The 13,011-nt window shown below is 38.4% G+C and overlaps 1 protein-coding gene across 2 annotated transcripts in view; it reads left to right on the plus strand.

The window, feature by feature from the left end:
• Positions 1 to 13,011, plus strand: part of tnk2b (tyrosine kinase, non-receptor, 2b) — a 252,032-nt gene that overhangs the window by 30,794 nt on the left and 208,227 nt on the right. Inside the window, exon 1 of one of the 2 annotated variants that reach the window (XM_048604621.1) lies at positions 6,254 to 6,347. The exons of the other annotated variant lie outside the window; for it this stretch is intronic. The gene's annotated coding sequence lies outside the window, so the exon portion shown is untranslated. Of the gene's footprint in view, positions 1 to 6,253; positions 6,348 to 13,011 lie in introns of those variants that run through there. 2 annotated transcript variants of the gene reach the window in all.

Raw genomic sequence — 13,011 nt, forward strand, 5'->3', positions numbered from 1 at the left:
TGGCCCATTGAGTCTGCTCAACCGTTCAGTTATGACTGATCTGGTTCTTAGGCTCATTATCCTGCCTTCTCCCCATAGCCATTGATTCCCTTACTAATCAAGAACCTCTCTATTTCTGTCTTAAATACATTCAATGACTTGGCCTCCACAGCCCTCAATGGCAATGAGTTCCACAGATTAACAACCCTCTGGCTGAAGAAATTCTTCCTCATGTCTGTTTTAAAGGCTGGGCTCCCCTTCCAATCTACTCTGGCCAGCTCCTCCCTTATGTCTTTGCAGTTACCTTTTATGCAACTGTAATACTGTTACATCTGATACAAGCTTTTCTCTCCCTCAAACTGCAGGGTAAATGCTATCATATTATGGCCACTGCCCCCTAGTGTTCCTTCACCACAACCTCCCTAATCAAGTAGGCCTCATTACACATCACCAAATCTAGAATTGCTGTTCTGTAGTAGGCTGTACCTTGAGCTGCTCCAAAAAAACTATCTTATAGACATTTCACGAGTTCCTTTTCTTGATCCGTTACCGACCTGATTTTCCCTGTCCGCCTGCATATTGAAGTTCCCCATGATTACTGTAATTGTGCCTTTCTTACTTGCTTTTTTTGCGGTTTATTTAATTCCCTACATCCTGACTACTGCTAGGAGGCCTGTACATAACTCACTGCAGGATTCTTTTACCTTTTGTGGTTTCTCAGTCCTACGTGGATTCTGTGCATTCCAACTCTGTCTTCTTGCTATAGATTTAATTTCATTTCTTAGTAACAAGGCAGTCCTGCACCCTCTGCCCATCTACTTGTCCTTTCAATAGGACACAGATTCTTCGATGTTTGTTTGTTTGTTTGTTTGTTTAGTTCCCAGTCCTGATCCCTTGCAGCGCCCTTCTGTGATGCCCACAACACCACTCCTGCCAGTTTGAATCTACACTTCAAGCTCATTACTTTGTTTCGTATACTGAATGACAATGCCCTCAGTCCTGCATTGACTGTTCCCCACACCGCCCCCACCCCACCCACCACCACCCCCTCCCTCATAGTTGTCCCTTTCTATCTCTGAACCCTTGCTGTCACTGGTATTGCCGAGGTTTCTGTCATTCTGCATTGGGAATGATCGGTGAATTTGCATCCAATGTTTTTGATGCAGATCATTTGGAGAGGCAGCACACTGGTTCTGTATCTTCTCAAGTTCATTTGTAGTCGCTGCAGTATTCTGTTTGCTACAAGCTATCACCTAGAAAAGCAAGAACTTTAATGTCAACTGTCTATAATTTTAACTGTCGGCGAGAGTGGAAAACTATACATGAAAACTTGGGAGTGCACTTGAGATCCATGAATTGTTCACATTAATTTTGCCTTTAGGTAGAGCTATATGAGATTATGCTGCAAGAGTTAATGCTGTCATCTCAAAGGCTCAAATAACTGTACACTAATCAAATTAAACACAGAAAGTAAATGAAAATGTCCTTAATGGCTTGTCATCAATGCAAGCTTTGTGTGCATTGCCTACTTGAAATTGCTGACTGCAGTGTTGTGCCTGTGAATTAAGGATTTGAAATATTATTTGCATTCCTCCTGGTTGTAGCTTTTCTTGAGTTTATGGTGCCAGTATGGCTGGATGTATTCATCTGATTTTAAAAAGGAAAGCCTATTTATTCGATCTGCGCAGACAGTGTTTAAGGTGTTGAAGTGTCTCCATGGACTTGCATCATTTTGAATTCACACGTTTTAACAATCCTGAGGTAAGGCATTTTTCTTAGTGCCTTGAATGAGTGCTGATTAAATGTGAGTCAAAACTGAAATAGAATCATTCAAGCGACAAATGGTCTTTGGATTGGATCATCCAGTGACCATCTGGCAAGGCAGTCAGCCCTTTGTCTGATTTCTACTGGCCTTTCTGCTTTCAGAATCCAGCTTTGAATGTTGATGCTATGGTGAAAGAAAGTCTGCAAAGAAACACATTTTTGCTCTTTTCCATCAGAGTCTGCCATGTTACAGAGGTGGCTGTACTCGGTCTACACATATAAATCCAATCACAAGTGCTGTCTTTGCCATTTAGAATCTGGTGCACAATCTGAAAAATGCTGATACATTGCAATTCTTTTCAGTCCATTTCATATAAATTCTTCATTTAAACACTTGTTGACACTGTTAGTTGAAATTAATTCAGAACTATTCTGTGTGAATGCTGTATTCTGGAGGCTACTAGAAAACTGTCAATGAAGGAGAATGAGAAAATAACGAGGTGACTTGAAATGAGAAAATGCAGATGTTTATGAAGAATTACTTGATATCATAGAACTTATCATGACGAACAAAATATTTTATGCTGTATGATATTTTGTTATTGTGCTTGAAGAGTTTATAATCTACCATAGTAGCTGTTTTACCATAGTACCTGTTCACATGCTGTCAGATAATCCATCTGAAAAGGAAGACCTGCATCTAAATAGCGCCTTTCATGATGTGTGGTAGTCTTGAGGTGTTTTACAATTAATGAATTATTTTGAAGTGTACACTGCTATAATATAGTAAACATGGCAGCTGCCTTACAAACAAAGTGATCACACAATGAGATAATTAACATCATTTTAAAATAAAAACTACTGAGAGAGAAATATCAACCAGGGCAGAGAGTGCCATGGGATCTTGCACACTCACCAGACAGGTGACAGTGCAGTCCTTCATGCAGTGGAGTATCAGGTTGGATTAAGTGCTATAAACTCTGGAGCAGCATTTGAATCACGGCTTTCTGACTTGGAGGTGAGAATGCTACAAGCTGAGCTTTGTTGTACTACCTAAGAACACTACATCCTACTTTCCCTTTCCCAGCATTTACAGTTGTAGAGTCATATGGCACAGAAACAGACCCTTCGGTCATTGTTCAGGTTCCCTGTGCATTTGAATACAAAATTATTAAATAGTCCTTGCAACATGTTTATCCTCCTGAAATACATATTTAAAAAAATGCAAGAAAATTTGCGTGGCTAATAGAAAATGTTGCGTTTCGGACGGTCATGATGAATGTGAGGTTTTTGACATAAGCAAGAGATTTCTTCTCTTGCTGTTCTGTCACATCAGCGTTACCATGTCTTTTTTTTTCTAAAGAAAAACATTGCAAGTTTTTAAAGTTGGAACAATTATATCTAAGTAAAAATGATTGGATATGAATTTACCAAATGGTTACAAGGGTTTGACATCTTTGTACACTTGTTCATTCAAAGGAGTTTTCAAAAAAATCTTTGAATTTTTTCCTTAGGTTATTCATTTTCAATCTGTTATCCTGCGGTAATCCAGGATAATCTAGAGTAGACATTCTGTAACTGTGCAGCAAGCATAAGGTGATAGCATGATTTAAGTGATAATCAGCAACTATGCTATCGCTGAGTGCCGTATAGTACAAACCACAGTTTTATAACAGATTGTTCTCTGTTCTCTGTTCTCTGTCAATACTGTCCCTTTCTTTCCTGAAGATATAAACTTGTGTTGAGGAACGGTCCCATGGACACAGGCTGCTGCCTCGACTCAAGTGGCTTTAATAATGTATGTTGGTTGCTACACAATGGAAGGCATCAGATCAAAGCATGATATTGTTTTAAGTTGGCATCTGCACTTCCCATTTGCAGCCAATGAATAAGGAAGCAGGAGCCCTGGCTGATTTTTCTCTGCCTTCTTCATGCCATTAACCCATTTATGTTGAGCACTACATTGTGTGCAACAATACAAATTAAGTGAAATTAAGTTATCATGCCAGTTTGTCCTGGTGTTAGAACCTTCACCTCTGATTCAGAAGTTCCAAGCCTATTCAAAAGAATTGAGCAATGATCTAAGTTGACACTGGAGTCTAGTACTGAGTGGGTGCTGCATTGTATGTGGAGACGTCACTGCCAGGGTTTGGGATATCTGCACTGGGCAAATTACTCACAGTTGGGAAATTGGTTGAGTGGCAGGTGACAAAGTAGGGATAATAGGTATTCAGGATGTGACCAGTGGTGTCCCACAAGGATTTGTATTAGGCCCTCAGTTATTCACATTATTTATCAATTACTTGGATAATTGATGATTCAAAGTTGGATGGCACTAGACTGTTTTAGGTAGTGTAAAATTACAAAGGGATATTTAATGGTAATAGACTTTAATAATAATAATTTAATAGACTTGGTGAATGGGCAGAACTGTGAGAGATGAAGTTCAATATGAGCAGGTGTAAGGTTATCCATTTTGGGCTGAAAAAGGATAGATCAGGATACTTTTAGATTGTATGAAGTTAAAAACAGTGGATGCCCAAAGGGACTTGTGGGTTCAGATGCATAGATCTTTAAAATGGTACAGATAATTGCAAGAAAATAACCAAGGTGGCTAATGGAAACTGGCCTTTCTATCTCGAAGACTGGAGTATAAGGACACAGACGTGCTGCAGCTATACGAAATCCTGGTTAGATCTGGGCATCACACATTAGGAAGGATATATTGGCCTTTGAGGGAGTGCAACCTAGGTTTGCAAGAATGATACCTGGACTACAGGGGTTAGGTTATGAGGAGAGATTAGACAAATTTGGCCTGTTTTCTCTAGAATTTAGAACGTTAAAGAATGATCTCATCGAGGTCTTCAAAATAATAAGAAGAAAAGACAGGGTAGATAAAGGTAAATTATTTCATCTGGTCAGTGATTCTAGAACGAGGGGATGTCGTCTGAGAATTAGGGCCAGATCATTCAAGCGAGATGTTAGGAAACAATTCTATATAAAGGTAGATATTTGGAACTCTGCACAAATGTTAGTGTATGCTGGATTAGTTGATTTTAAATTTGATTATAGACAAATTTTTGGTAAGCAAAGGCATTGAGAGATATGGGTCAAAACAAAGTGTATGGATTTAGGCCACAGATCAGCCATGATGCTATTGAATGTTGGCACGGGCCTGGTGGGATGAATGGCCTATTCCTATGTTTCTTTGTAACCCCCACACACAAACACTAACAGACAGATATAGTTAAGGGATAATTTAGGAAAAAAAAATGGTATTCATGGACAATGATTTGTTCACAGTAATATAGAACTGTACATCTTGTTTGAATTGTAAAGGCACTGATTAGTGCAACCAAGTAACTATTTCTTACAGATGGAGATTCTTTTCTCAGAACATTCAACAATTCAATAACTGGAGAGAAAACTAGAGAGCAAAGTAGAATAGCTAGCCTGGAAGCTTCTCAAAATTATTCTGTCTCCAGCAAAAAACACAGTCAGAACCAGTTCTCTCCCTTTTTTGTTTTAATCAACATTCCCTGTGGTTGGCTGGTTAGCACTGGCCCTCCTTTGACCAATTGAAAAGCCAATCAGCTGCCAACCCTGAACAGAGCAACTGCTTAGTGCTGATTCATCTACATTGTTCTGAGGTTGGTAATAAAGTTGCATTACGTTCCAGGCCAGTTCCCAACAGATAACATCTGTCTTTGTCTTTCTTTTTAAACAAGCAGCTGTTCAACATTTAACTCTCTCAATCTCAACTCACAGTTCCCAAACCAAAATAAAGAGGATTGAAAGAAAATTAGTGATGTTCTCAACAGGAAGTGCATTCTTCCACAAAAGTATTTCTATCAGTGGCTATCTAAGGAAGTTGATGAAGGTATCAAATTTCATGATACCTTTGGTTTTGTAATGCAGAATCTGGTGTTTCCTTTAATCCTTTAATCCTTTATTACTTACTTCTACTACACCCTGATCTTCAATGTATGAACCAAAAGGCCTGCAGATGCTGTAAATCAGGAACAAAAACAGAAGTTGCTGGAAAAGTTCAGGTCTGGCAGCATTTGTGAAGGAAAATCTGAGTTAACATTTCAGGTTTGGTAACCTTTCCTCAGAACTGAACTGAGTCCTGAGGAAACCCGAAACATTAACTCTGATTTTTCTCCACAGATGCTGCCAGACCTGCTGAGCTGATCTTCACTGTCTCTGTTTTAAAATGATCCCAGATGAGCCCCAATCTCTTGTCATGACCTACATGGCAAAGGACATTGATTCTTGAGCACCATTACTCCTGGGTCATCACAAAAGTTCAAGACATAATTAAATTAAACACATTCCCCAATATACCTGTTCAGTGGAATCAGATTAATGGGAAACACTGACCAGATTTCTGTACTTGAAATGAACTATTATTACAAAAAGATCAATTCTAACCATGGACATACAAAAATATAGGTTATCAACATATACGTCTACGAGCTGAGTCTCTAACCTTCCTACACTCTCATGCAGATAAACCAACAACTAACTTGAAAGTAATTGTGTGAAGGAAGAAATATTGGGGAAATACAGATCCATAGTACCAGTTCACCGGATTCGATGAGGTATTTTTTGCTGTTTCTATGTCCTTCTGATATCCAGTTTGCATATTTGCAGATTCTTTTAATTCTTTGTTGAAAACACAGGATGGTTGACACATTAATTGTTCAAACTTTCAATCACTGGTTAAAGTTACAGTTTATAGCAAATTGTTAAAGAGATAGCTATCTTTCAGTTCCTGATTACTTCTCTTCAGGGAGACAAAATGAGAAATGGTATCTCTTACAGTCTCGAGATCTTCCGCCTCTGTATTGGTCATATGCATGCTCCAGGAGCCATTCAGAGAGTTGTTGCCAGACTAATGACTCCTGGTGCACACCCTGTCCCTAAGTAAAAATCCAAGCAACAGTCTCTCACCAGGCAAAGCATGCCCTGAACACTTAGCTAGGATGCTATTGGGTCTCAAATATCTTTCTTTTCCCCCTTTTCCTCCCCCCCATTGCTTGAACAAATCAACAATGTCAACACAACTCAAACTTGTTTTTAAAAGTGCAGCTACTCCTTCCACAGTCCTTGGTTTACAGCAGTCCTTTTTCCATTTTAGTCTACAGTCCAAAATAAAAGGACATGGTCTCTACTGTAGACATAAATGGATTATATTTGTGTTGGCAACATGTAATGAATAGAGTGTTTGGGGATCAATGTGGAATGTTAATTTATTTTCAACTTGTATCAATGACTTGGCTGAAAGGAATGAATGAATGTATGTACGGTTGCTAAATTTATTTTTTAACAAAGATTGGTAAGAAAGTAAGTTGAGGAGGATGTAAGGAGTCTACAAAGGGAGAGAGTATATTGCAGGAAAGTGTGGACTTGTTCAGATGAATAGAAGATTCACAATACACCGAAAGGATTTGGTGTCTTGGTGCGTGAGTCACAAAAAGAAATTGTGTGCAGGCTCAGCAAGTGATTAACAAGGCAACTGGAATGTTGTCTTTTATTACAAGGACAATGGAATATAACAGTAAAGATATTTTGCAGCAATTATACAGGGCTTTGGAGAGACCATATCTATGTACAGTTTTAGTCTCCTATTTTAAAAAATGGACATAATTATTTTGAAAGCAGTTCAGAGAAGGTTCACTTGACTGATTCTTGAAATGAGCAGGTTAGCTTATGAGGAACAAAAAAAAAGTTGCTGGAAAGGCTCAGCAGGTCTGGCAGCATCTGTGAAGGAAAAAAACAGTTAACATTTCGGGTCTGGTGACCTTTCCTCAGAACTCAGAACTGAGGAAGCTATGGACAGGTTGGGTCTGTATCCATTGGAATTTAGAAGAATGAGATTAGACTCTTTTTAGTGTAATAAATAAAACAGAATTGTGGATGTTTGATATCTGGATCAAACAAAAACAAATTGCTGGAGAAATCCAGCAGGTTTGGCAATATCTCTGGTGAGAAGAAGTTTATATTGAGTGCGGTGATCCTTCTTTAGAAATAGATTCTTCGTGCACTTGACAGGATGGATGCTGAGAAGATGGTTTTACCTTTTTAAGATAGGGATGAGGAGAATTTCTTTTCTCATGGGGATTTGAGAGTCTGTGGCACTGTTTCCCCAGAGTGGCAGAAGTAGAATCACGGCATATTTTTAAGGCAGAGGTAGATTTGCTCCCTTGAGTCAAGAACCTAAGGGTATTTGGGGCTAAGCAGGGTGGTGGACGTCAGACTGCAGTCAGATCAGTCGTGATCTTAACAAACGGTGAAGGAGGCTCGAGGGCTCAATAGTCAGCTCTAAACTTGTATTTTGTAAATTAAAATTTTATTCAGATGGCTGTAAATTCTCCCATGACGGTACTTGAAGAGCAGATGAATTCTTCTAGTGGTTTGGCAAACATTTCAGTTCAAACCATCAGAAAAAACTTAGCTCATTTGTTTATTATAGATATTGGTGGAACCTTGCTGTACAGAAATTGACTGTTTTATTTGCACAATGGTAACAACATTTTTGAAGTGATTTCATGGCTGTGAATTGCTCTATGATACCCTGAAAATTAGCAACTTTAGCTTCAAATGCACACTTGTGTATGGGAATTTCTTTCAGCTCTTCTAGGTGGACGTACCTTTTAAGTGACAGGTCTTTTTGAATTCTCAACTAGAAATTTAGGTACCTTTTTTAGAAATTTTCTGAGCAACTGTTTAGTAAGGGGGAGGGGCCTCAAGCAATTGATATAAATTGGCAATTAATAAAATATGGTGGAAGTGAACAAGCCACGTTCCATGTGTAGATGCCTTAATCCACTGATTGCTAGTAAGTCTTATTTTATCTGAAGGTCAGATGTTAACAGAACAAGCTGGAGCACAATGCTTAAGCTACCTGATAAAGTTATGGAATCGCCCGTCGTGGAATAGGAAGATCCTGCTGTTGATGCTGTGTCACTCAGATTAGCTTTGCCTGTTATCTCTGCTAGAAATTTGGCTGACCCTCTCAGTTGTACTAGACCTTCCATGCCACGTGCTGCACGATGTAATACTGTTGGCAATAGATATTGTGTTGCCAAAAAAGGAGAGTTTAGGTTTGGTGTGAACAGTTAACTTTAAAATGTAAAACAATTTTCAAAGACTAGACAGGACAGATGTAGAAAGAATGTCTCCTGACTTGGAGGGAGTTCTAGAATAGTGCAGATCAAACATTTTCCCACTGTGTGACTCCCATTTCAAGTTTTGATAATGATGACCTTAATGGTGAAAACTGAGAGAGCAGGGTTTCAGGAGGTGGTGAGGCAGAAGACCTGAGAGGGCTGGAAGGGAGAAATGGAGCTTCACAGTGACTATTTCTTCCTGTGAGCATGTGGCCACACAATTTCAGTTCACTTGGTTTCCCATCCCCACTTTTGCAAGCCCTGACGTAGAGCAAGGGGTCACAGTCTCAGAATAAAGAGACCGAAGTGAGAAAGTAGTTCTTTAGTCAGTGGGTAGTGACTCTTTGGTATTTCCCACCCTGGAAGGGTCTGTCTTTGAGTATGTTCAAAAGAGAGATTTCTAGATCCTAATGGAATCAAAATAGCATAAGCGATGGTTCTAAGGTAGATGATCAGCCATGATCTAGAATGACAGAACAGGCTCAAGTGGCTAAATGTCCTACACCTGCTTCTATGTTTAAAATATGCATTTGGACGGGTAGGATGCTAGGTTTGGATTTATTGGCTTAGCCCTTCAAAGTACCAAATATTCTTTTATGTTTACCAATAGATGTATGTATCACACGCCAGGACAATAAATACTGTAAGTTTTCAATATATCTAGAGAAGTAAGTGTTGGATAATTTGCTTTTTTAATTCTGAAAGCCATGAAATATTCTGAATTCATTCTTATTTATGGTGGGGAGACTATTTTTGTTGAAAAATATTTATATTTTCATTTTCGTTTTGTCCTGTTGGATGCCTAATAGCCTTTATTTTTGCATAATTTGCAACAATTTATATTAGGAGAGTAAATTGAGTTCCGTGTTTTTAATAGGAACATTGGAATAAAGGTTCTGGAGCAGGCCATTTGTCACCTTAAGCCTGCTCTTCTAAACCCTAAAGAATACAGGCCCAGTTTCGTCAGTTTCTCCTCTCAAGGTAATCCTGCCATCCACAAATTAGTCTGGTGAACCTCTGCTGCACATCAGCTGTACTCTATGTAAAAGGATCAAAACTCCATATATTGTACCTAGGTGTAATGATGTTTTTAAAAGGAAGGAAACACATCCCCGGTTATCTCCTATTAAACGACCTATATTTATTAAAAGGTGACATTCTACTTATATGCGTGTGTCAATGGGTAATAGAACAAGGCCCAATCCTGGCCTCGCTCTATAAATAACCAGTTCCCTGTGGTTTTTATTTATATCGTATTGCTAAACTATTCAATGTCAAAAGCATTAATTCTTCCAATACTTGATTAATGCAAATCTGTTTTCTCTTAATATATTGTTCTATTTCTTATCCCTGTTCCTGAGGACAATGACTTCAATTGTAACCAGACAGTAAGAGCCACTGTTTTCGCTCTGATCAAAAGGAGCGGGTGCATTACAGTTCAGTTCAATGCGATGGTGCACAGAGTTTTTAGTGGTGATTTCGTAAATTGTATTTCAGGAATACAGCTTTTAATTTGGGAATTGGGAGTGAGTTTGAATCAAACAAGCTGTTAACAGGTAAACTGTATTTGTTCAATAACGTCAGACTTGGGATTCAGAACTTTAGACAATAGATGATCCATCTTGGAGTTAGTAGGAACTGCTGATACTAGAGATTCTGAGATAACAAGGTGTGGAACTGGATGAACACAGCAGGCCAGGCAGCATCAGAAGAACAGGAAAGCTGACATTTCAGGTCTGGACCCTTCAAATTATTTCTTTTCTTCATTTCTGAAGAAGGGTCCAGACCTGAAATGTCAGCTTTCCTGCTCCTCTGATGCTGCCTGGCCTGCAGTGTTCATCCAGCTCCACACTTTGTTATCTCAGATGATCCATTTTTGTGTTTTTGCAAGAGTTGAGATGTCTACACTTGGCAAAAGATTTTAACAAATCATGTTGACCCCCGATGAACAGCCTGTAACTAAGGGGAATGATGGAACGAAAGAGTCTTGAAAGAGGAAATTATATCCATTAGAGAGAGAAATTCTTCATTTGAATCACAGGACTGAAGGAAAATTTTGAAGATAAAAGTTAATTAGTTTACGTTTCTGTTTGGAGTATCCCCCAGGTATGTAAGATTTCCATCAAGATGGATGGGATTAGGATGGTTTCTTTTTTAAGTTATTTATATTAGTTTATCTCAATGTCGTCAATCAGTCACTGTTCCAAAAATCTCACTGGAGCTATGTGAGCCAATTAAGCAAAAAACAGTGTACTCAGTTCCAAAGAGAACAAAGAGCATGGAGACCATTAGGAGCCAAAGGTGTTCCTGTTTTTGTTTTAAATCACTAAGCAGGAATGTGGTTAAACCCCAAGCATGAGCTGGGGAGTCTACAGCCATGACATTTCAAAGGAAAGGCGGAGGTTGTTTAGCCAATATCCACATTAAATCTTTTACTGCTGGCGATAGCTGGAATTCTGAGGAGAAATCGAAGTGAATCCTAGAGAGCTGTGGCTTTCCTACTTTCTGGTTTGGCCTGAGAAGGAGAAATGAATTGAAATAAGGAGTGAATTCAAGATCTTGTAAAGTATAGGAAATCGTGAGAGGCAAAATGTAAGCAGAGCTTGAATGTATCCTTATGTAATTACTAACTATTGTGGTAAGTTATTGGCAATTGTTTAATTTTTTTTCTTATAAGGAAAGATTGTTTTAAAATATGAAATCTAGTGGTTTGGTTAACTACTGCTATTTGACTTTCATTTTAAATATTAACAACAGGAGTCATAACACCAAGACCCTTGGTGATAAGTGAGCAGGGTTGTGAACTCTGGCTAAGTAACTTCCTTTTTGCCCTTGGCTCAGATCAGCTAACTTGCAGCCTCTGGCTCAGTGCCACACTACAATATAATTACCTACCTCATTTGTGGAAAGCATGATATTGTCTTGTTTGATACTGGCAGATTCTGTATGAATGAGTGAAATTGATTTTGCCGTAAAGTTTGCCATGTTTATTTAGATCTATTTTTATAAGAAGTTCAGGCTGCTTTCAGTGTCCATGGCCTTGTGGCCAAAAAGTTTTAATTGATTACTCTGTATTTGTTATTACTGATTCAGCTGTGCAGAATTCCCTGCACTAGGTGACAAAGAATGCAGTGTTAATTTTTAAAGATCAATTTTGGTATTCTTTTAAAGAAAACTATGTTTGGCATTTTAGATTAACAACCTTTACATAAATGTCTCCACTTGTGATATATGTTGATGCTTGCGATCTTACCACTTTAAAATCCAGGTTTCATTGATTATTAGTCACTTCTTACAGATCAAGCTGTATATTTATAAGAAAAGTGCATTTAAATATAGTTTCTTTTAAAGATATCCTAAGGTGCTTTACAACCAATAAAGTACTTTTTAAAATGTAGTCGCCACTGTCATGTAGGAAATGTGGGAGTCAGTTTGTACATTAAGCTTTCACAAACAGCACTGATTATGATCAGATAATTTGGTCATGTTGATTGAGCCTAAATATTGGTAAAGGCACAGAACTCCCATGCCCTTTTAAATAGTGCCATGGGATTTTATACTTCAAACTGAGAGAGATTAACGTTTACACCTGAAATCCTGTGCACTGGAACATCAGCTGGATTTTTGACTTCAAGTCTCTGCAGTGTAACTTGAACATTAAACTTCTAATTCAGAGGTGAGAGTGCTTCCAGCTGAGCCATAGGTAGTGACTGTGTAGCAAGCTTCCACGTAAGCGGAGGGTAAGTCTCATCCATCAACAGTAAGGCATTGTGTTTTGTCTTTGTACAGAAAATATATATGCAGCTCCTATAAGCAAAATGCTAATGCTTTTGCCTTTCTTATATAATTATCAGCTCTAAAAATTCCTGGCGTTTAGTTGCTTTTCAGTTAGTATTATAAGATTGAAATGATCTGTTTGACTTCCTGCCCAATACCATTGGGGATTATTCTAAAACAACAATATTTGGAGAGTAATTGCATGGTAGCAGAAAGAATGAATGTTTAAATTCCAGGTGAAAGTGAGGAACTTGGAGAAGAGTATAGGACATAGCCTTCCCTTTGGCTATGTAGATGGTTTTAGAGACAAAAAATT

The sequence above is a fragment of the Rhincodon typus genome, chromosome 13 (genome assembly GCF_021869965.1).
Source record: "Rhincodon typus isolate 14 chromosome 13, sRhiTyp1.1, whole genome shotgun sequence".
In the NCBI taxonomy this organism is placed as follows: Eukaryota; Metazoa; Chordata; class Chondrichthyes; order Orectolobiformes; family Rhincodontidae; genus Rhincodon; species Rhincodon typus.